The sequence below is a fragment of the Anser brachyrhynchus genome (genome assembly GCF_964034855.1).
Source record: "Anser brachyrhynchus genome assembly, contig: SCAFFOLD_108, whole genome shotgun sequence".
NCBI lineage: Eukaryota > Metazoa > Chordata > Aves > Anseriformes > Anatidae > Anser > Anser brachyrhynchus.
In genome coordinates this window covers 219,475-242,012 of record NW_027664112.1, presented here as the reverse complement: position 1 = coordinate 242,012, position 22,538 = coordinate 219,475, and positions in this window count along the sequence as shown.

Sequence of the window (22,538 nt, the reverse complement as noted above, 5' to 3'; positions counted from 1 at the left end):
AATCCAGGTCGGTTTCTATCTATGACACACTCTCCCCAGTACGAAAGGACCGGGAAAGTGGGGCCAATACCACAAGCACGCCCCCCCCCCTCTAAGCAGTGAAACCAACTAAACCGTGAAGAGGGCCTTCCCCCACCACTTTCAATCCTAGAAAAGGACCAGCTAGAGTGGCAGAGCCCGGCAAGTGCAGAAGGCTTAAGCCCTTTCCCCAGAGGTTCAAATCCTCTCCCTAGCTTCACCCATGATTCAAATAACAACACTAAGCTGCCTCGTTATATCCCTCCTATACATCATCCCAATCCTGATTGCCGTAGCCTTCCTAACCCTAGTAGAACGGAAAATCCTAAGCTACATACAATCCCGCAAAGGCCCTAACGTTGTCGGGCCTTTTGGCCTACTTCAACCATTTGCGGACGGACTGAAACTATTTACCAAAGAGCCCATCCGACCCTCTACCTCTTCCCCACTTCTATTCATTCTGATACCAATACTAGCCCTTGTCCTAGCCCTCACCACTTGAGCACCACTACCACTCCCATTTCCCCTAGCAGATCTAAACCTCGGAGTTCTCTTCCTAATAGCCATGTCAAGCCTAGCCGTCTACTCAGTCCTATGATCAGGCTGAGCCTCGAACTCAAAATACGCACTAATCGGAGCCCTACGGGCAGTAGCACAGACCATTTCATACGAAGTGACACTGGCCATAATCCTGCTATCAATAATCATACTAAGCGGAAGCTACACACTCAGCTCCTTTGCCGTCGCACAGGAGCCTCTATACTTCATTTTCTCCTCATGACCCCTAGCATTAATATGATACGTATCCACCCTAGCAGAGACAAACCGAGCTCCTTTTGACCTCACAGAGGGTGAATCTGAGCTAGTCTCAGGGTTTAACGTTGAATACGCCGCAGGACCCTTCGCCTTATTCTTCCTAGCTGAATATGCGAACATTATGCTAATAAATACACTTACAGCCATCATATTCCTAAACCCAAGCGCCCTAGGGCCACCCACAGAACTATTCCCCGTCATCCTAGCCACAAAAGTCCTCCTACTATCTTCTGGTTTCTTATGGGTCCGAGCTTCATACCCACGATTCCGATATGACCAACTAATGCACCTACTATGAAAAAACTTCCTACCCCTCACACTAGCTCTGTGCCTCTGACACATCAGCATACCTATCTGCTATGCAGGCCTACCTCCTTACATAAGGAAATGTGCCTGAACTACAAAGGGTCACTATGATAAAGTGAACATAGAGGTATAACAGCCCTCTCATTTCCTGTTGACCTTAGAAAAGTAGGAATTGAACCCACACAAGAGAAATCAAAATTCTCCATACTTCCCTTATATTATTTTCTAGTAGAGTCAGCTAATCAAGCTATCGGGCCCATACCCCGAAAATGATGGTTTAACCCCCTCCTCTACTAATGAACCCTTACGCGACCCCAATCATAACCTTCAGCCTCATCTTGGGCACCACAATCACAATTTCCAGCAACCACTGAGTTCTGGCCTGGACAGGACTGGAGATCAACACACTAGCCATCATTCCCCTAATTGCCAAATCCCACCACCCACGAGCAGTAGAAGCCGCAACGAAATACTTCCTAACCCAAGCAGCTGCTTCCGCCCTGGTCCTATTCTCTAGCATAACCAATGCCTGAGTCACTGGCCAATGAGACATCACACAAATAAACCACCCAACCTCCTGTCTACTACTGACAGCAGCAATCGCTATTAAACTGGGCCTAGTGCCATTTCACTTCTGATTCCCAGAAGTACTACAAGGATCGCCACTAATAACAGCCCTGCTACTCTCGACCCTCATAAAATTCCCCCCACTAACCCTGCTCCTACTAACATCCAAATCCCTCGACCCAGCTCTACTCACCGCCATGGCCCTAGCCTCAACAGCACTAGGAGGCTGAATAGGACTGAACCAAACACAAACACGCAAAATCCTAGCCTTCTCGTCCATCTCCCACTTAGGCTGAATCGCCATCATCCTAGTTTACAGCCCCAAATTGGCCTTACTTACCTTCTACCTATACACAATCATAACATCAGCCGTATTCCTAGCCCTTAACAAAATCAAAGCCCTTAACCTATCCATGATCACAACCTCATGAACAAAAACCCCAGTGCTAAACGCCACCCTAATACTAGTACTTTTATCCCTAGCAGGCCTCCCCCCATTAACAGGCTTTATACCAAAGTGACTTATCATCCAAGAACTAACTAAACAGGAAATAACACCAGCAGCCATGGCAATTGCCATGCTATCACTGCTCAGCCTCTTCTTCTACCTACGCCTCGCATACCACTCAACAATTACCCTTCCCCCCAACTCCTCTAACCACATAAAACAATGATACACTAGCAAAGCCCCAAGCACACCTACTGCGGTCCTTGCCTCACTATCAATCCTCTTACTTCCCCTGTCCCCAATAATACATGCCATTGTCTAGAAACTTAGGATAACACCCCAAACCGAAGGCCTTCAAAGCCTTAAATAAGAGTTAAACCCTCTTAGTTTCTGCACATTAAGACTTACAGAATATTAACCTGTATCTTCTGAATGCAAGTCAGACGCTTTAATTAAGCTAAAGCCTCCCTAGACAGATGGGCTTCGATCCCACAAAACTCTAGTTAACAGCTAAATGCCTAAACCAATTGGCTTCTGCCTACAAAGACCCTGACGCACCCTAGTGCGCATCGATGAGCTTGCAACTCAACATGAATTTCACTACAGAGCCGATAAGAAGAGGAATTAAACCTCTGTAAAAAGGACTACAGCCTAACGCTTCAACACTCAGCCATCTTACCCGTCACCTTCATCAACCGATGACTATTTTCCACTAACCATAAGGATATTGGCACCCTGTACCTCATCTTCGGGGCATGAGCAGGAATAGTCGGCACCGCACTCAGCCTATTAATCCGCGCAGAACTAGGACAACCAGGAACTCTCCTAGGCGACGACCAAATTTACAATGTAATCGTTACCGCTCACGCCTTTGTAATAAGCTTCTTTATAGTCATACCCATCATGATCGGAGGATTCGGCAACTGATTAGTCCCCCTCATAATCGGTGCCCCCGACATAGCATTCCCGCGAATAAACAACATAAGCTTTTGACTCCTCCCCCCATCATTCCTCCTCCTACTAGCCTCATCCACTGTAGAAGCTGGCGCCGGCACAGGCTGAACTGTCTACCCTCCCCTAGCAGGTGACCTTGCCCACGCCGGAGCTTCAGTAGACCTGGCTATCTTCTCACTCCACTTAGCCGGTATCTCCTCCATCCTTGGGGCCATCAACTTTATCACCACAGCCATCAACATAAAACCCCCCGCACTCTCACAATACCAAACCCCACTATTTGTCTGATCCGTACTAATTACCGCCATCCTACTCCTTCTATCACTCCCCGTACTCGCCGCCGGTATTACAATATTACTAACTGATCGAAACCTAAACACCACATTCTTCAACCCCGCTGGAGGAGGAGACCCAATCCTGTACCAACACCTATTCTGATTCTTCGGACACCCAGAAGTCTATATTCTGATCCTACCGGGGTTCGGAATCATCTCACACGTAGTCACGTACTACTCAGGCAAAAAGGAGCCCTTCGGCTACATGGGAATAGTCTGAGCCATACTATCCATCGGCTTCCTAGGATTCATCGTCTGAGCTCACCACATGTTTACAGTAGGAATAGACGTTGATACCCGAGCCTACTTTACATCAGCCACTATAATCATTGCCATCCCTACCGGAATCAAAGTATTTAGCTGACTAGCCACCCTGCACGGAGGAACAATCAAATGAGACCCCCCCCAATACTATGAGCTCTAGGATTTATCTTCCTATTTACCATCGGAGGATTAACAGGAATCGTTCTTGCAAACTCTTCCCTAGACATCGCCCTGCACGACACGTACTACGTAGTTGCCCACTTCCACTACGTCCTATCCATAGGCACCGTCTTTGCCATTCTAGCAGGATTTACTCACTGATTCCCACTACTCACTGGGTTTACCCTACACCAAACATGAGCAAACGCCCACTTCGGGGTAATATTTACAGGAGTAAACCTAACGTTCTTCCCCCAGCACTTCCTAGGCCTAGCAGGAATACCCCGACGATACTCGGACTATCCCGACGCCTACACACTATGAAACACCATTTCCTCCATCGGCTCCCTAATCTCAATAGTAGCCGTAATCATACTAATATTCATCATCTGAGAAGCCTTTCCGGCCAAACGAAAAGTCCTACAACCAGAACTAACTACCACAAACGTTGAATGAATCCACGGCTGCCCTCCCCCATACCATACTTTCGAGGAACCGGCCTTCGTCCAAGTACAAGAAAGGAAGGAATCGAACCCTCACATGCTGGTTTCAAGCCAACTGCATTAACCGCTCATGCTTCTTTCTTATGAGATGTTAGTAAACCAATTACATAGCCTTGTCAAGACTAAATCACAGGTAAAAATCCTGTACATCTCATGTGGCCAACCACTCCCAACTAGGATTCCAAGACGCCTCATCACCCATCATAGAAGAACTCGTTGAATTCCACGACCACGCCCTAATCGTTGCCCTAGCTATCTGCAGCCTAGTTCTCTACCTTTTAGCCCACATACTAACAGAAAAACTCTCGTCCAATGCTGTAGACGCCCAAGAAGTAGAGCTGATCTGGACAATCCTACCTGCTATCGTCCTGGTACTCCTCGCCCTCCCATCCCTACAAATCCTCTACATAATGGACAAAATCGATGAACCAGACCTCACCCTAAAAGCCATCGGCCACCAATGATACTGAAGCTACGAATACACAGACTTCAAAGACCTATCCTTCGACTCCTACATAGTGCCCACCCCAGACTTACCCAACGGCCACTTCCGACTGCTAGAAGTTGACCACCGCGTAGTTATCCCAATAGAATCCCCCATCCGCGTAATCATTACTGCAGGAGACGTACTCCACTCCTGAGCAGTCCCAACGCTCGGAGTTAAAACAGACGCAATCCCAGGCCGACTAAACCAAACTTCATTCATTACCACCCGGCCTGGGATTTTTTACGGACAATGCTCAGAAATTTGCGGGGCTAATCACAGCTACATACCTACTGTAGTAGAATCAACCCCACTCCCACATTTCGAGGCCTGATCGTCCCTTCTATCATCATCCTAATCATTAAGAAGCTATGCAACAGCACTAGCCTTTTAAGCTAGCCAAAGAGGGACTTCCCCCTCCTTAATGATATGCCACAGCTTAACCCCGCACCATGATTTTCAATCATAATTATAACCTGATTAACCCTAGCACTCCTCATCCAACCAAAACTACTAGCCTTCACCACAACCAACCCCCCATCAAATAAGACCTCCCTCACTACCAAACCCACACCATGATCCTGACCATGAACCTAAGCTTCTTTGACCAATTTTCCAGCCCCAATCTATTTGGCATCCCCTTAATCCTACTATCCCTACTCTTCCCAGCCCTACTATTCCCGTCCCCAAACAACCGATGAATCAACAACCGCCTTTCTACTATCCAAACATGACTCCTTCACCTAATCACAAAACAACTAATAGTCCCACTCAACAAAAATGGCCACAAATGAGCCATAATATTTACATCCCTAATAATCATACTTCTTACAATCAACCTTCTAGGCCTCCTTCCATATACATTCACCCCAACCACCCAACTATCTATGAACATAGCCCTAGCCTTCCCACTATGGCTCGCCACACTACTAACAGGCATGTTTAACCATGTACGTGCCCCAGGGCCGGCTTAAAGTAGGCTCTATTGTCCCACTTTACTGCTAAATCCGCCTTCCAGAAGTGGTTTCACGCTTCTTTCCGTGTGCCCTATGAATAGGGAATGTAGCCCATTTCTTCCACTCCATAGGCTATACCTTGACCTGTCTTATTAGCGGGGTGCTATTGTGTTCACTGTTGTGCTCTCATTCGAGGTGGGCTGGCGACGGCGGTATGTAGGCTGTGTTGGCAAGGGGTGGTTGGGTTAATCGGGGATTATCGATTGTAGAACAGGCTCCTCTAGGTGGGTTTGGGGCACCGCCAAGTCCTTAGAGTTTTAAGCGTTTGTGCTCGTAGTTCTCTGGCGGATACTTCGGTAAAGTAAGTATCAAGATTTAGGGCCAGGCATAGTGGGGTATCTAATCCCAGTTTGGGCCCTGGCTTTCGTGGGTTTAAATCAGTCGTTAGTTCCTAAGATCATCTTAATGGTGTGTTTAGGTGCATCTTGGGCTTATGACAGCTTAGTTGCATTTTGATCTTAGTTAGCTAGGATAGGCATTTTACCACTCTTTACGCTGTGTCAATAGGACGGTTGATTTGGGTTTCTTGTATGACCGCGGTGGCTGGCACAAGATTTACCAACCCTTGAAGTTAGGCTGTTGTTATAACTAAGTCAAGTTTGCACTCATTGCTTAATGTTAATTACTGCTGAATACCCGTGGGGGCGTGGCTTAGCGAGGCGTCTTGGGCTACTACTTGGGTGTGCCTGATACCCGCTCCTCAAGGCCTGTATGGGGGTAGGTGGTCGAGGGCGTTTACACTGGGGCGCGGATACTTGCATGTATATATTTAGCAAAAACCAACCGTAAGGTTAGGACTAAGTCTTTTGTCCGCAGGCATGTTTTATGCCATCTTGGCAACTTCAGTGCCATGCTTTGTGTTAAGCTATGTGGACGGGGGTGTGGTTAGCTGATAGTTGAGTGGTGAGTGAGAGTGAAGTATATGAAATTATTGCTTGTGTTTACTATTTTTAGTACTAGAGTTTCTCTAAGTCCTAGGACTAGGAGGAAATGGTGTTTCATAGTGTGTAGGCGTCGGGATAGTCCGAGTATCGTCGGGGTATTCCTGCTAGGCCTAGGAAGTGCTGGGGGAAGAACGTTAGGTTTACTCCTGTAAATATTACCCCGAAGTGGGCTTTTGCTCATGTTTGGTGTAGGGTAAACCCAGTGAGTAGTGGGAATCAGTGAGTAAATCCTGCTAGAATGGCAAAGACGGCGCCTATGGATAGGACGTAGTGGAAGTGGGCAACTACGTAGTACGTGTCGTGCAGGGCGATGTCTAGGGAAGAGTTTGCAAGAACGATTCCTGTTAATCCTCCGATGGTAAATAGGAAGATAAATCCTAGAGCTCATAGTATTGGGGGGGGTCTCATTTGATTGTTCCTCCGTGCAGGGTGGCTAGTCAGCTAAATACTTTGATTCCGGTAGGGATGGCAATGATTATAGTGGCTGATGTAAAGTAGGCTCAGGTATCAACGTCTATTCCTACTGTAAACATGTGGTGAGCTCAGACGATGAATCCTAGGAAGCCGATGGATAGTATGGCTCAGACTATTCCCATGTAGCCGAAGGGCTCCTTTTTGCCTGAGTAGTACGTGACTACGTGTGAGATGATTCCGAACCCCGGTAGGATCAGAATATAGACTTCTGGGTGTCCGAAGAATCAGAATAGGTGTTGGTACAGGATTGGGTCTCCTCCTCCAGCGGGGTCGAAGAATGTGGTGTTTAGGTTTCGATCAGTTAGTAATATTGTAATACCGGCGGCGAGTACGGGGAGTGATAGAAGGAGTAGGATGGCGGTAATTAGTACGGATCAGACAAATAGTGGGGTTTGGTATTGTGAGAGTGCGGGGGGTTTTATGTTGATGGCTGTGGTGATAAAGTTGATGGCCCCAAGGATGGAGGAGATACCGGCTAAGTGGAGTGAGAAGATAGCCAGGTCTACTGAAGCTCCGGCGTGGGCAAGGTCACCTGCTAGGGGAGGGTAGACAGTTCAGCCTGTGCCGGCGCCAGCTTCTACAGTGGATGAGGCTAGTAGGAGGAGGAATGATGGGGGGAGGAGTCAAAAGCTTATGTTGTTTATTCGCGGGAATGCTATGTCGGGGGCACCGATTATGAGGGGGACTAATCAGTTGCCGAATCCTCCGATCATGATGGGTATGACTATAAAGAAGCTTATTACAAAGGCGTGAGCGGTAACGATTACATTGTAAATTTGGTCGTCGCCTAGGAGAGTTCCTGGTTGTCCTAGTTCTGCGCGGATTAATAGGCTGAGTGCGGTGCCGACTATTCCTGCTCATGCCCCGAAGATGAGGTACAGGGTGCCAATATCCTTATGGTTAGTGGAAAATAGTCATCGGTTGATGAAGGTGACGGGTAAGATGGCTGAGTGTTGAAGCGTTAGGCTGTAGTCCTTTTTACAGAGGTTTAATTCCTCTTCTTATCGGCTCTGTAGTGAAATTCATGTTGAGTTGCAAGCTCATCGATGCGCACTAGGGTGCGTCAGGGTCTTTGTAGGCAGAAGCCAATTGGTTTAGGCATTTAGCTGTTAACTAGAGTTTTGTGGGATCGAAGCCCATCTGTCTAGGGAGGCTTTAGCTTAATTAAAGCGTCTGACTTGCATTCAGAAGATACAGGTTAATATTCTGTAAGTCTTAATGTGCAGAAACTAAGAGGGTTTAACTCTTATTTAAGGCTTTGAAGGCCTTCGGTTTGGGGTGTTATCCTAAGTTTCTAGACAATGGCATGTATTATTGGGGACAGGGGAAGTAAGAGGATTGATAGTGAGGCAAGGACCGCAGTAGGTGTGCTTGGGGCTTTGCTAGTGTATCATTGTTTTATGTGGTTAGAGGAGTTGGGGGGAAGGGTAATTGTTGAGTGGTATGCGAGGCGTAGGTAGAAGAAGAGGCTGAGCAGTGATAGCATGGCAATTGCCATGGCTGCTGGTGTTATTTCCTGTTTAGTTAGTTCTTGGATGATAAGTCACTTTGGTATAAAGCCTGTTAATGGGGGGAGGCCTGCTAGGGATAAAAGTACTAGTATTAGGGTGGCGTTTAGCACTGGGGTTTTTGTTCATGAGGTTGTGATCATGGATAGGTTAAGGGCTTTGATTTTGTTAAGGGCTAGGAATACGGCTGATGTTATGATTGTGTATAGGTAGAAGGTAAGTAAGGCCAATTTGGGGCTGTAAACTAGGATGATGGCGATTCAGCCTAAGTGGGAGATGGACGAGAAGGCTAGGATTTTGCGTGTTTGTGTTTGGTTCAGTCCTATTCAGCCTCCTAGTGCTGTTGAGGCTAGGGCCATGGCGGTGAGTAGAGCTGGGTCGAGGGATTTGGATGTTAGTAGGAGCAGGGTTAGTGGGGGGAATTTTATGAGGGTCGAGAGTAGCAGGGCTGTTATTAGTGGCGATCCTTGTAGTACTTCTGGGAATCAGAAGTGAAATGGCACTAGGCCCAGTTTAATAGCGATTGCTGCTGTCAGTAGTAGACAGGAGGTTGGGTGGTTTATTTGTGTGATGTCTCATTGGCCAGTGACTCAGGCATTGGTTATGCTAGAGAATAGGACCAGGGCGGAAGCAGCTGCTTGGGTTAGGAAGTATTTCGTTGCGGCTTCTACTGCTCGTGGGTGGTGGGATTTGGCAATTAGGGGAATGATGGCTAGTGTGTTGATCTCCAGTCCTGTCCAGGCCAGAACTCAGTGGTTGCTGGAAATTGTGATTGTGGTGCCCAAGATGAGGCTGAAGGTTATGATTGGGGTCGCGTAAGGGTTCATTAGTAGAGGAGGGGGTTAAACCATCATTTTCGGGGTATGGGCCCGATAGCTTGATTAGCTGACTCTACTAGAAAATAATATAAGGGAAGTATGGAGAATTTTGATTTCTCTTGTGTGGGTTCAATTCCTACTTTTCTAAGGTCAACAGGAAATGAGAGGGCTGTTATACCTCTATGTTCACTTTATCATAGTGACCCTTTGTAGTTCAGGCACATTTCCTTATGTAAGGAGGTAGGCCTGCATAGCAGATAGGTATGCTGATGTGTCAGAGGCACAGAGCTAGTGTGAGGGGTAGGAAGTTTTTTCATAGTAGGTGCATTAGTTGGTCATATCGGAATCGTGGGTATGAAGCTCGGACCCATAAGAAACCAGAAGATAGTAGGAGGACTTTTGTGGCTAGGATGACGGGGAATAGTTCTGTGGGTGGCCCTAGGGCGCTTGGGTTTAGGAATATGATGGCTGTAAGTGTATTTATTAGCATAATGTTCGCATATTCAGCTAGGAAGAATAAGGCGAAGGGTCCTGCGGCGTATTCAACGTTAAACCCTGAGACTAGCTCAGATTCACCCTCTGTGAGGTCAAAAGGAGCTCGGTTTGTCTCTGCTAGGGTGGATACGTATCATATTATTGCTAGGGGTCATGAGGAGAAAATGAAGTATAGAGGCTCCTGTGCGACGGCAAAGGAGCTGAGTGTGTAGCTTCCGCTTAGTATGATTATTGATAGCAGGATTATGGCCAGTGTCACTTCGTATGAAATGGTCTGTGCTACTGCCCGTAGGGCTCCGATTAGTGCGTATTTTGAGTTCGAGGCTCAGCCTGATCATAGGACTGAGTAGACGGCTAGGCTTGACATGGCTATTAGGAAGAGAACTCCGAGGTTTAGATCTGCTAGGGGAAATGGGAGTGGTAGTGGTGCTCAAGTGGTGAGGGCTAGGACAAGGGCTAGTATTGGTATCAGAATGAATAGAAGTGGGGAAGAGGTAGAGGGTCGGATGGGCTCTTTGGTAAATAGTTTCAGTCCGTCCGCAAATGGTTGAAGTAGGCCAAAAGGCCCGACAACGTTAGGGCCTTTGCGGGATTGTATGTAGCTTAGGATTTTCCGTTCTACTAGGGTTAGGAAGGCTACGGCAATCAGGATTGGGATGATGTATAGGAGGGATATAATGAGGCAGCTTAGTGTTGTTATTTGAATCATGGGTGAAGCTAGGGAGAGGATTTGAACCTCTGGGGAAAGGGCTTAAGCCTTCTGCACTTGCCGGGCTCTGCCACTCTAGCTGGTCCTTTTCTAGGATTGAAAGTGGTGGGGGAAGGCCCTCTTCACGGTTTAGTTGGTTTCACTGCTTAGAGGGGGGGGGGCGTGCTTGTGGTATTGGCCCCACTTTCCCGGTCCTTTCGTACTGGGGAGAGTGTGTCATAGATAGAAACCGACCTGGATTGCTCCGGTCTGAACTCAGATCACGTAGGACTGTTAATCGTTGAACAAACGAACCCTTAATAGCGGCTGCACCATTAGGATGTCCTGATCCAACATCGAGGTCGTAAACCCCCCTGTCGATATGGGCTCTTGAGGGGGATTGCGCTGTTATCCCTGGGGTAGCTTGGTCCATTAATCAATTATATTGGGTCTGGTCACTGTTAGCACTTTGAGGGGTAGCTCTAGGTAAAGAGGTATGGTCTTGTTTTTGGAGGATTTGTTCTCCTCCAAGGTCGCCCCAACCGAAAAATATCGACCAGGCTCTGCGATGGTAGTGGCCCCAGTGGGGTTGATTGAGGATTCGCGGTGGTCGTTGATTTTTAAGTTCCACAGGGTCTTCTCGTCTTATGTTCACATCCCCGCTTTTGCACGGGGAGATCAATTTCACTGATTATCTGTGAGAGACAGTTAAGACCTCGTTTAGCCATTCATACAAGTCTCGATTTATGGGACAATTGATTGCGCTATCTTTGCACGGTTAGGATACCGCGGCCGTTAAACCTAAGTCACCGGGCAGGCATCACCTTCAATACTTGTTTAATTTGCTGAAGGCTATGTTTTTGGTAAACAGTCGGGCCTTATTAATTTGCCGAGTTCCTTTCACAGATTTTAATCGCTCTTATAGGCGCTCCTGAGTCGGGTTAACAGGGTTAGTTAATACGTGGTCTTGTAGGGGTTTTTGTATCTGTCTAGGTCTGTTAATAATGTTTCTATGTAAGCTTGCGCCGTTAGAGGGGTGTGGCCCTGTACATGAGGGGCCTAGGATGATTCCTAGGATTGTTATGAGGATGGCAGCGGTTTTGGTGATAAGGGGTATGGTTATTGGGGGGGTTTTGGTTGGTGTGATGAAAGAGGTAATGATTATTCCTGCTGTAATGCTGCCTAGGGCGAGTCGGGTTAGGGGGGCGGTGATTAGTGGGTTGTTTTCGTTTATTGATACTATTGGGGGGATTCGGGTTTGTCCAGCTTGGACTAGGATGGTTATGCGGATGCTGTAGGTTGCGGTGAATGCTGTGGCTATAAGGGTTAGGAGTAGGGCTCAAGTATTTAGGTATGATGTGTTTAAGCTTTCGATGATGAGGTCTTTTGAGTAGAATCCGGCTAGGAATGGGGTTCCTATCAGCGCCAGGTTTCCGATGGTTAGGCAGGAAGTAGTGACTGGGAGTATTTTCTGTAGGCCTCCTATCTTTCGGATATCTTGTTCTCCGTTTAGGTTGTGGATGATAGACCCTGAGCATAGGAATAGTATGGCTTTAAAGAAGGCATGGGTTGAGATGTGTAGGAAGGCTAGTTGTGGGAGGTTTAGTCCGATAGTGACTATTATTAGTCCTAGTTGGCTGGATGTTGAGAAAGCAATGATTTTTTTGATGTCATTTTGGGTTAGGGCGCATGTGGCAGCGAATAGGGTTGATAGAGCACCTAGGCATAGGCAGGCAGTTAGGGCTGTCTGGTTGGTGGCTAGCAGGGGGTGCATGCGGATGAGCAGGAAGATTCCGGCTACTACTATGGTACTGGAGTGCAGTAGGGCTGATACTGGGGTGGGGCCTTCTATTGCTGCGGGCAGTCATGGGTGGAGTCCAAATTGGGCGGATTTTCCTGCGGCTGCGAGGATTAATCCTATGAGGGGGAGGATTGGGGTTTGGTGGGGGTGTACGGCTTGTTGGATCTCTCAGGTGTTGAATGTTGAAGCTAGTCATGCTATGCTCAGGATCAGTCCGATGTCTCCGATTCGGTTGTAGATTACGGCTCGTAGGGCGGCGGTGTTGGCATCTGCTCGGCCTTGTCATCAGCCGATGAGAAGGAAGGACATGATTCGTACTCCTTCCCAGCCTACGAATAGGAGGAATATGTTGTTTGCGGTTGTTAGGAGGAGTATGGCGACTAGGAATGTCAGTAGGTAGGTGAAAAATTTTGTTACGTATGGCTCTGAGGCCATGTATCATATGGCGAATTGTAGGATTGATCATGTTACAAATAGGGCGATTGGAAGAAATGTTATTGAGTATTGGTCTATTTTTAGGCTCAGGGGGATTTTAAAGTTTATAATGAATTTTCACTCCCAGTGGCAGGTGACAGATTCTACTCCCGAGTAGATGAATGCGGTTGTAGGGGCTAGGCTAATTAGGAATGCGGTTTTAACAGCGCGGGTGGTGGCTTGTGGGGTGTTTTTAAAGTTTTTAAATAGAAATGGCAGGATGATTGGGGTTAGGAGGATTGTCAGCGTGAGTAGTGTGAGGGAGTTGATTAGTAGTGTGGGGTTCACTCCTTTTACTTGGATTTGCACCAAGATGGGTGGTTCCTAAGACCAGTGGATTGCTGTTATCCTTTAAAAGTAAGGGGGCTGAGGTTTTAGGCTCAGATGTAAGAGTTAGCAGCTCTTGTTGGTTAAACCCTCCCCTCGGCAGGTAAGAAGGTTTGAACTTCTATTCTTAGAATCACAGTCTAATGTTTGGTTTAAACTATACTTGCATGAGGGGATTCCGGAGATCAGTTCGGGTTTGAGGATTAGGAGGAATATTGGGATAATGTGGAGTGTTATGAGCAGGTGTTCTCGCGTGGTTGAGTTTTGCATAGATGTGATGTGGGAGGGGATTGAGCCTCGTTGGGTCATTAGTAGTATGAATAAGGTGTAGGAGGCGGTTAGTAGGGTTGCGATTCCTGTTAGGATGATCGTGAAGGCAGATCAGTTGAATAAGGTGATTATAATGGTTAGCTCTGCTATGAGGTTTGTTGTTGGGGGTAAGGCTATGTTTGTTAGATTGGCCAGCAATCATCAGGTAGCTATGAGTGGTAGGAGAGGTTGTAGGCCTCGTGTGAGTAGTAGAATTCGGCTGTGCGTACGTTCATAGTTTGTGTTGGCTAGGCAGAATAGTATGGAGGAAGTTAGTCCATGGGAAATTATTAGGATCATTGCCCCTGAGAATGATCAGTGGGTTTGGATTATTCCTGCGGCGATAACTAGGCCTATGTGGCTAACGGATGAATAAGCGATTAGTGATTTTAGGTCTGTCTGTCGTAGGCAGATTGAGCTAGTCATTAGGGCGCCTCATAGGGCCAGGGTTAGGAAGGGGTAGTGCAGGAGGTTGGACAGTGGGCCCATAAATAGAGTGACTCGTATAATTCCGTATCCTCCTAGCTTTAGTAGTAGGGCGGCGAGGAGTATTGAGCCTGCGATGGGTGCTTCTACGTGGGCTTTTGGCAGTCAGAGGTGTAGGCCGTATAGTGGGGCTTTTACTATGAATGCTATGAGCAGTGCTAGACCTGATAGTATTCCTGTCCATGAGGTGGATAGGGTTGGGTGGGTTAGTTGTAGGGTTGGCAGGTGCAGGGTGCCAATTTTCACGTATAGGTGTATGATTGTGATTAGCAGGGGTAGAGAGCTTACTGGCGTGTAGAATAGCAGGTAGATGCCAGCGCTTAGGCGTTCTGGTTGGTTCCCCCATCGGGTGATTAAGATTAGGGTGGGAATGAGGGTTGCTTCAAATGAGATGTAAAATAGTGCTAGTTCTGTGGTGGAAAAGGCTAGTAGGATGAATGGCTGGACTGCGACTAAGGTTGAGATAAAGATTCGTTTGCGTTGTAGGGGTTCTTGTTGCAGGTGGTTTTGGCTTGCTATGATTATGAGTGGGAGTAGTCAGCAGGATAGTACTAGGAGGGGGGATGAGATTTGGTCAATTCCTGCTCAGTTGGATAAAAATTTGTAGGGGTAGTAGGTTGGGATTAATCACTGTAGGCTTAGGGCAGCGATTAGGAGGCTGTATAAGGTGGTGTTAGTCCATAGAAATTTTGGTGGAGACAGCAGGGCTGTTGGAAGAAGTATGATTGTGGGTAGGATGATTTTTAGCATTGCAGGAGGTTTAGGTTGTGTAGATGGTCGGAGCCATGTGTGCGGGTGGAGGCTACTAGGATGGCCAGGCCTGTGCCCGCCTCACACGCTGAGAAGGTTAGCATGAGAATTGGTACCATGGTGAATGAGGAGACTTGGTTTTCGATGGATCATATTGATAGGCCTACGAATATCGATAATATTATGCTTTCAAGGCATAGTAGGGCGGATACTAGGTGGGTTCGGTGGAAGGCTAGTCCTAGTCCGCTGAAAATGAAGGCTGAGTAGAAGCTTAAATGTAGGGGCGACATAAGAAAGTTACAGGGTTGGCTGTAATCTGCTGGGTCGAAACCAGCTATCTTTTTGGTTAGACTAACTTTCTGTTATTCTGCTCATTCTAGGCCCCCTTGAATTCACTCGTAGGCCAGTCCGAGTGTTAGGAGAAGGAGGATCACTACAGTTCAGGTGAGGGTCATTAGGGGGGATTGGAGTTGGACGGCTCATGGCAGGGGGAGTAGGAGGGCGATTTCTAGGTCGAATAGGACGAACAGGATGGCTACTGAGGAAGAATCGGACTGAGAATGGTAATCGAGCAGATCCAAGTGGGTCGAATCCACATTCGTACGGTGAGAGTTTCTCTGAGTCGGGGTTTATTTGGGCGAGTCAGAAGTTTAATGCGGTTAGGGCGGCGCTTAGGATTGATGATAGGGCGAATATGAACATGAGTGCGTTCATTGCTCTCCTCTGGGTTTATACCAGATTCTAGAGATTGGAAGTCAATTGTAATTAATATACTAGAAGAGCAAGATCCTCATCAGTAGATGGTTATGTAGAGGAATAGTCAGATGATGTCTACGAAGTGTCAGTATCAGGCTGCTGCCTCGAATCCGAAGTGGTGGTCTGATGTAAAGTGGAACTTGATCAGTCGGAAGAGGCAGACGGTCAGGAAGGAGGATCCGATGATTACGTGGAGTCCGTGGAATCCAGTGGCAACGAAGAAGGTAGATCCGTAGACGCTATCGGCGATTGAGAATGGGGCTTCGTGGTATTCTATTGCTTGTAGGGCTGTGAAGTAGAATCCCAGGAGGATCGTTAGGGTTAGGGCGTGGATGGCGTGTTTTCGGTTTCCTTCTGTGATGCTGTGATGGGCTCACGTTACGGTAATGCCTGAGGCTAGTAGGATGGCTGTGTTTAGTAGGGGGACTTCTATCGGGTTGAGTGGTTTAATTCCTGTTGGGGGTCATTGGCCTCCTAGTTCTGGGGTTGGGGCCAGGCTCGAGTGGAAGAACGCTCAGAAGAACCCTAAGAAGAAGAATGCTTCGGATGTGATGAAAAGGATTATGCCGTATCGTAGGCCTTTTTGGACTGTGGGAGTGTGATGGCCTTGGAAGGTGCTTTCTCGTACAATGTCTCGTCATCATTGGAGTATTACTAGGAGTATTGAGATGAGGCCTAGGGTTAGTAGTATGGATGAGTTGTAGTGGAATCACATGATTAATCCTGAGGTTGTGAGTAGGGCGGCGGCTGCCCCGAAGATTGGTCAAGGGCTTGGGTCAACTATGTGGTATGAGTGTGCTTGGTGTGCCATTAGATGTTTTCTTGTAAGTATAGGCTTAGAAGGAGCACGAAGACGTAGGCCTGGATTATGGCTACTGCTACTTCTAGGATGGTTAGGAGTAGTAGGATGATTATTGTTAGGATGGATACTGCAGGAAGGGTGGGTATTAATGCAATGGAGGCTGTAGAGATGAGTTGGATGAGTAAGTGTCCTGCTGTAAGGTTGGCTGTAAGGCGGACTCCGAGGGCTAGGGGGCGGATTAGTAGGCTGGTTGTTTCGATCAGGATTAGTGCGGGGATTAGGGGTGTAGGGGTACCTTCGGGTAATAGGTGGGCTAAAGAGGCTGATGGTTGGTTTCGAAGGCCTGTTAGTAGTGTGGCGAGCCATAGTGGGAAGGCTAGGGCTATGTTCATAGATAGTTGGGTGGTTGGGGTGAATGTATATGGAAGGAGGCCTAGAAGGTTGATTGTAAGAAGTATGATTATTAGGGATGTAAATATTATGGCTCATTTGTGGCCATTTTTGTTGAGTGGGACTATTAGTTGTTTTGTGATTAGGTGAAGGAGTCATGTTTGGATAGTAGAAAGGCGGTTGTTGATTCATCGGTTGTTTGGGGACGGGAATAGTAGGGCTGGGAAGAGTAGGGATAGTAGGATTAAGGGGATGCCGAATAGATTGGGGCTGGAAAATTGGTCAAAGAAGCTTAGGTTCATGGTCAGGATCATGGTGTGGGTTTGGTAGTGAGGGAGGTCTTATTTGATGGGGGGTTGGTTGTGGTGAAGGCTCGTAGTGTTGGTTGGATGAGGAGTGCTAGGGTTAATCAGGTTATAATTATGATTGAAAATCATGGTGCGGGGTTAAGCTGTGGCATATCATTAAGGAGGGGGAAGTCCCTCTTTGGCTAGCTTAAAAGGCTAGTGCTGTTGCATAGCTTCTTAATGATTAGGATGATGATAGAAGGGACGATCAGGCCTCGAAATGTGGGAGTGGGGTTGATTCTACTACAATGGGTATGTAGCTGTGATTAGCCCCGCAAATTTCTGAGCATTGTCCGTAAAAAATCCCAGGCCGGGTGGTAATGAATGAAGTTTGGTTTAGTCGGCCTGGGATTGCGTCTGTTTTAACTCCGAGCGTTGGGACTGCTCAGGAGTGGAGTACGTCTCCTGCAGTAATGATCACGCGGATGGGGGATTCTATTGGGATAACTACGCGGTGGTCAACTTCTAGCAGTCGGAAGTGGCCGTTGGGTAAGTCTGGGGTGGGCACTATGTAGGAGTCGAAGGATAGGTCTTTGAAGTCTGTGTATTCGTAGCTTCAGTATCATTGGTGGCCGATGGCTTTTAGGGTGAGGTCTGGTTCATCGATTTTGTCCATTATGTAGAGGATTTGTAGGGATGGGAGGGCGAGGAGTACCAGGACGATAGCAGGTAGGATTGTCCAGATCAGCTCTACTTCTTGGGCGTCTACAGCATTGGACGAGAGTTTTTCTGTTAGTATGTGGGCTAAAAGGTAGAGAACTAGGCTGCAGATAGCTAGAGCAACGATTAGGGCGTGGTCGTGGAATTCAACGAGTTCTTCTATGATGGGTGATGAGGCGTCTTGGAATCCTAGTTGGGAGTGGTTGGCCACATGAGATGTACAGGATTTTTACCTGTGATTTAGTCTTGACAAGGCTATGTAATTGGTTTACTAACGTCTCATAAGAAAGAAGCATGAGCGGTTAATGCAGTTGGCTTGAAACCAGCATGTGAGGGTTCGATTCCTTCCTTTCTTGTACTTGGACGAAGGCCGGTTCCTCGAAAGTATGGTATGGGGGAGGGCAGCCGTGGATTCATTCAACGTTTGTGGTAGTTAGTTCTGGTTGTAGGACTTTTCGTTTGGCCGGAAAGGCTTCTCAGATGATGAATATTAGTATGATTACGGCTACTATTGAGATTAGGGAGCCGATGGAGGAAATGGTGTTTCATAGTGTGTAGGCGTCGGGATAGTCCGAGTATCGTCGGGGTATTCCTGCTAGGCCTAGGAAGTGCTGGGGGAAGAACGTTAGGTTTACTCCTGTAAATATTACCCCGAAGTGGGCTTTTGCTCATGTTTGGTGTAGGGTAAACCCAGTGAGTAGTGGGAATCAGTGAGTAAATCCTGCTAGAATGGCAAAGACGGCGCCTATGGATAGGACGTAGTGGAAGTGGGCAACTACGTAGTACGTGTCGTGCAGGGCGATGTCTAGGGAAGAGTTTGCAAGAACGATTCCTGTTAATCCTCCGATGGTAAATAGGAAGATAAATCCTAGAGCTCATAGTATTGGGGGGGTCTCATTTGATTGTTCCTCCGTGCAGGGTGGCTAGTCAGCTAAATACTTTGATTCCGGTAGGGATGGCAATGATTATAGTGGCTGATGTAAAGTAGGCTCGGGTATCAACGTCTATTCCTACTGTAAACATGTGGTGAGCTCAGACGATGAATCCTAGGAAGCCGATGGATAGTATGGCTCAGACTATTCCCATGTAGCCGAAGGGCTCCTTTTTGCCTGAGTAGTACGTGACTACGTGTGAGATGATTCCGAACCCCGGTAGGATCAGAATATAGACTTCTGGGTGTCCGAAGAATCAGAATAGGTGTTGGTACAGGATTGGGTCTCCTCCTCCAGCGGGGTCGAAGAATGTGGTGTTTAGGTTTCGATCAGTTAGTAATATTGTAATACCGGCGGCGAGTACGGGGAGTGATAGAAGGAGTAGGATGGCGGTAATTAGTACGGATCAGACAAATAGTGGGGTTTGGTATTGTGAGAGTGCGGGGGGTTTTATGTTGATGGCTGTGGTGATAAAGTTGATGGCCCCAAGGATGGAGGAGATACCGGCTAAGTGGAGTGAGAAGATAGCCAGGTCTACTGAAGCTCCGGCGTGGGCAAGGTCACCTGCTAGGGGAGGGTAGACAGTTCAGCCTGTGCCGGCGCCAGCTTCTACAGTGGATGAGGCTAGTAGGAGGAGGAATGATGGGGGGAGGAGTCAAAAGCTTATGTTGTTTATTCGCGGGAATGCTATGTCGGGGGCACCGATTATGAGGGGGACTAATCAGTTGCCGAATCCTCCGATCATGATGGGTATGACTATAAAGAAGCTTATTACAAAGGCGTGAGCGGTAACGATTACATTGTAAATTTGGTCGTCGCCTAGGAGAGTTCCTGGTTGTCCTAGTTCTGCGCGGATTAATAGGCTGAGTGCGGTGCCGACTATTCCTGCTCATGCCCCGAAGATGAGGTACAGGGTGCCAATATCCTTATGGTTAGTGGAAAATAGTCATCGGTTGATGAAGGTGACGGGTAAGATGGCTGAGTGTTGAAGCGTTAGGCTGTAGTCCTTTTTACAGAGGTTTAATTCCTCTTCTTATCGGCTCTGTAGTGAAATTCATGTTGAGTTGCAAGCTCATCGATGCGCACTAGGGTGCGTCAGGGTCTTTGTAGGCAGAAGCCAATTGGTTTAGGCATTTAGCTGTTAACTAGAGTTTTGTGGGATCGAAGCCCATCTGTCTAGGGAGGCTTTAGCTTAATTAAAGCGTCTGACTTGCATTCAGAAGATACAGGTTAATATTCTGTAAGTCTTAATGTGCAGAAACTAAGAGGGTTTAACTCTTATTTAAGGCTTTGAAGGCCTTCGGTTTGGGGTGTTATCCTAAGTTTCTAGACAATGGCATGTATTATTGGGGACAGGGGAAGTAAGAGGATTGATAGTGAGGCAAGGACCGCAGTAGGTGTGCTTGGGGCTTTGCTAGTGTATCATTGTTTTATGTGGTTAGAGGAGTTGGGGGGAAGGGTAATTGTTGAGTGGTATGCGAGGCGTAGGTAGAAGAAGAGGCTGAGCAGTGATAGCATGGCAATTGCCATGGCTGCTGGTGTTATTTCCTGTTTAGTTAGTTCTTGGATGATAAGTCACTTTGGTATAAAGCCTGTTAATGGGGGGAGGCCTGCTAGGGATAAAAGTACTAGTATTAGGGTGGCGTTTAGCACTGGGGTTTTTGTTCATGAGGTTGTGATCATGGATAGGTTAAGGGCTTTGATTTTGTTAAGGGCTAGGAATACGGCTGATGTTATGATTGTGTATAGGTAGAAGGTAAGTAAGGCCAATTTGGGGCTGTAAACTAGGATGATGGCGATTCAGCCTAAGTGGGAGATGGACGAGAAGGCTAGGATTTTGCGTGTTTGTGTTTGGTTCAGTCCTATTCAGCCTCCTAGTGCTGTTGAGGCTAGGGCCATGGCGGTGAGTAGAGCTGGGTCGAGGGATTTGGATGTTAGTAGGAGCAGGGTTAGTGGGGGGAATTTTATGAGGGTCGAGAGTAGCAGGGCTGTTATTAGTGGCGATCCTTGTAGTACTTCTGGGAATCAGAAGTGAAATGGCACTAGGCCCAGTTTAATAGCGATTGCTGCTGTCAGTAGTAGACAGGAGGTTGGGTGGTTTATTTGTGTGATGTCTCATTGGCCAGTGACTCAGGCATTGGTTATGCTAGAGAATAGGACCAGGGCGGAAGCAGCTGCTTGGGTTAGGAAGTATTTCGTTGCGGCTTCTACTGCTCGTGGGTGGTGGGATTTGGCAATTAGGGGAATGATGGCTAGTGTGTTGATCTCCAGTCCTGTCCAGGCCAGAACTCAGTGGTTGCTGGAAATTGTGATTGTGGTGCCCAAGATGAGGCTGAAGGTTATGATTGGGGTCGCGTAAGGGTTCATTAGTAGAGGAGGGGGTTAAACCATCATTTTCGGGGTATGGGCCCGATAGCTTGATTAGCTGACTCTACTAGAAAATAATATAAGGGAAGTATGGAGAATTTTGATTTCTCTTGTGTGGGTTCAATTCCTACTTTTCTAAGGTCAACAGGAAATGAGAGGGCTGTTATACCTCTATGTTCACTTTATCATAGTGACCCTTTGTAGTTCAGGCACATTTCCTTATGTAAGGAGGTAGGCCTGCATAGCAGATAGGTATGCTGATGTGTCAGAGGCACAGAGCTAGTGTGAGGGGTAGGAAGTTTTTTCATAGTAGGTGCATTAGTTGGTCATATCGGAATCGTGGGTATGAAGCTCGGACCCATAAGAAACCAGAAGATAGTAGGAGGACTTTTGTGGCTAGGATGACGGGGAATAGTTCTGTGGGTGGCCCTAGGGCGCTTGGGTTTAGGAATATGATGGCTGTAAGTGTATTTATTAGCATAATGTTCGCATATTCAGCTAGGAAGAATAAGGCGAAGGGTCCTGCGGCGTATTCAACGTTAAACCCTGAGACTAGCTCAGATTCACCCTCTGTGAGGTCAAAAGGAGCTCGGTTTGTCTCTGCTAGGGTGGATACGTATCATATTATTGCTAGGGGTCATGAGGAGAAAATGAAGTATAGAGGCTCCTGTGCGACGGCAAAGGAGCTGAGTGTGTAGCTTCCGCTTAGTATGATTATTGATAGCAGGATTATGGCCAGTGTCACTTCGTATGAAATGGTCTGTGCTACTGCCCGTAGGGCTCCGATTAGTGCGTATTTTGAGTTCGAGGCTCAGCCTGATCATAGGACTGAGTAGACGGCTAGGCTTGACATGGCTATTAGGAAGAGAACTCCGAGGTTTAGATCTGCTAGGGGAAATGGGAGTGGTAGTGGTGCTCAAGTGGTGAGGGCTAGGACAAGGGCTAGTATTGGTATCAGAATGAATAGAAGTGGGGAAGAGGTAGAGGGTCGGATGGGCTCTTTGGTAAATAGTTTCAGTCCGTCCGCAAATGGTTGAAGTAGGCCAAAAGGCCCAACAACGTTAGGGCCTTTGCGGGATTGTATGTAGCTTAGGATTTTCCGTTCTACTAGGGTTAGGAAGGCTACGGCAATCAGGATTGGGATGATGTATAGGAGGGATATAATGAGGCAGCTTAGTGTTGTTATTTGAATCATGGGTGAAGCTAGGGAGAGGATTTGAACCTCTGGGGAAAGGGCTTAAGCCTTCTGCACTTGCCGGGCTCTGCCACTCTAGCTGGTCCTTTTCTAGGATTGAAAGTGGTGGGGGAAGGCCCTCTTCACGGTTTAGTTGGTTTCACTG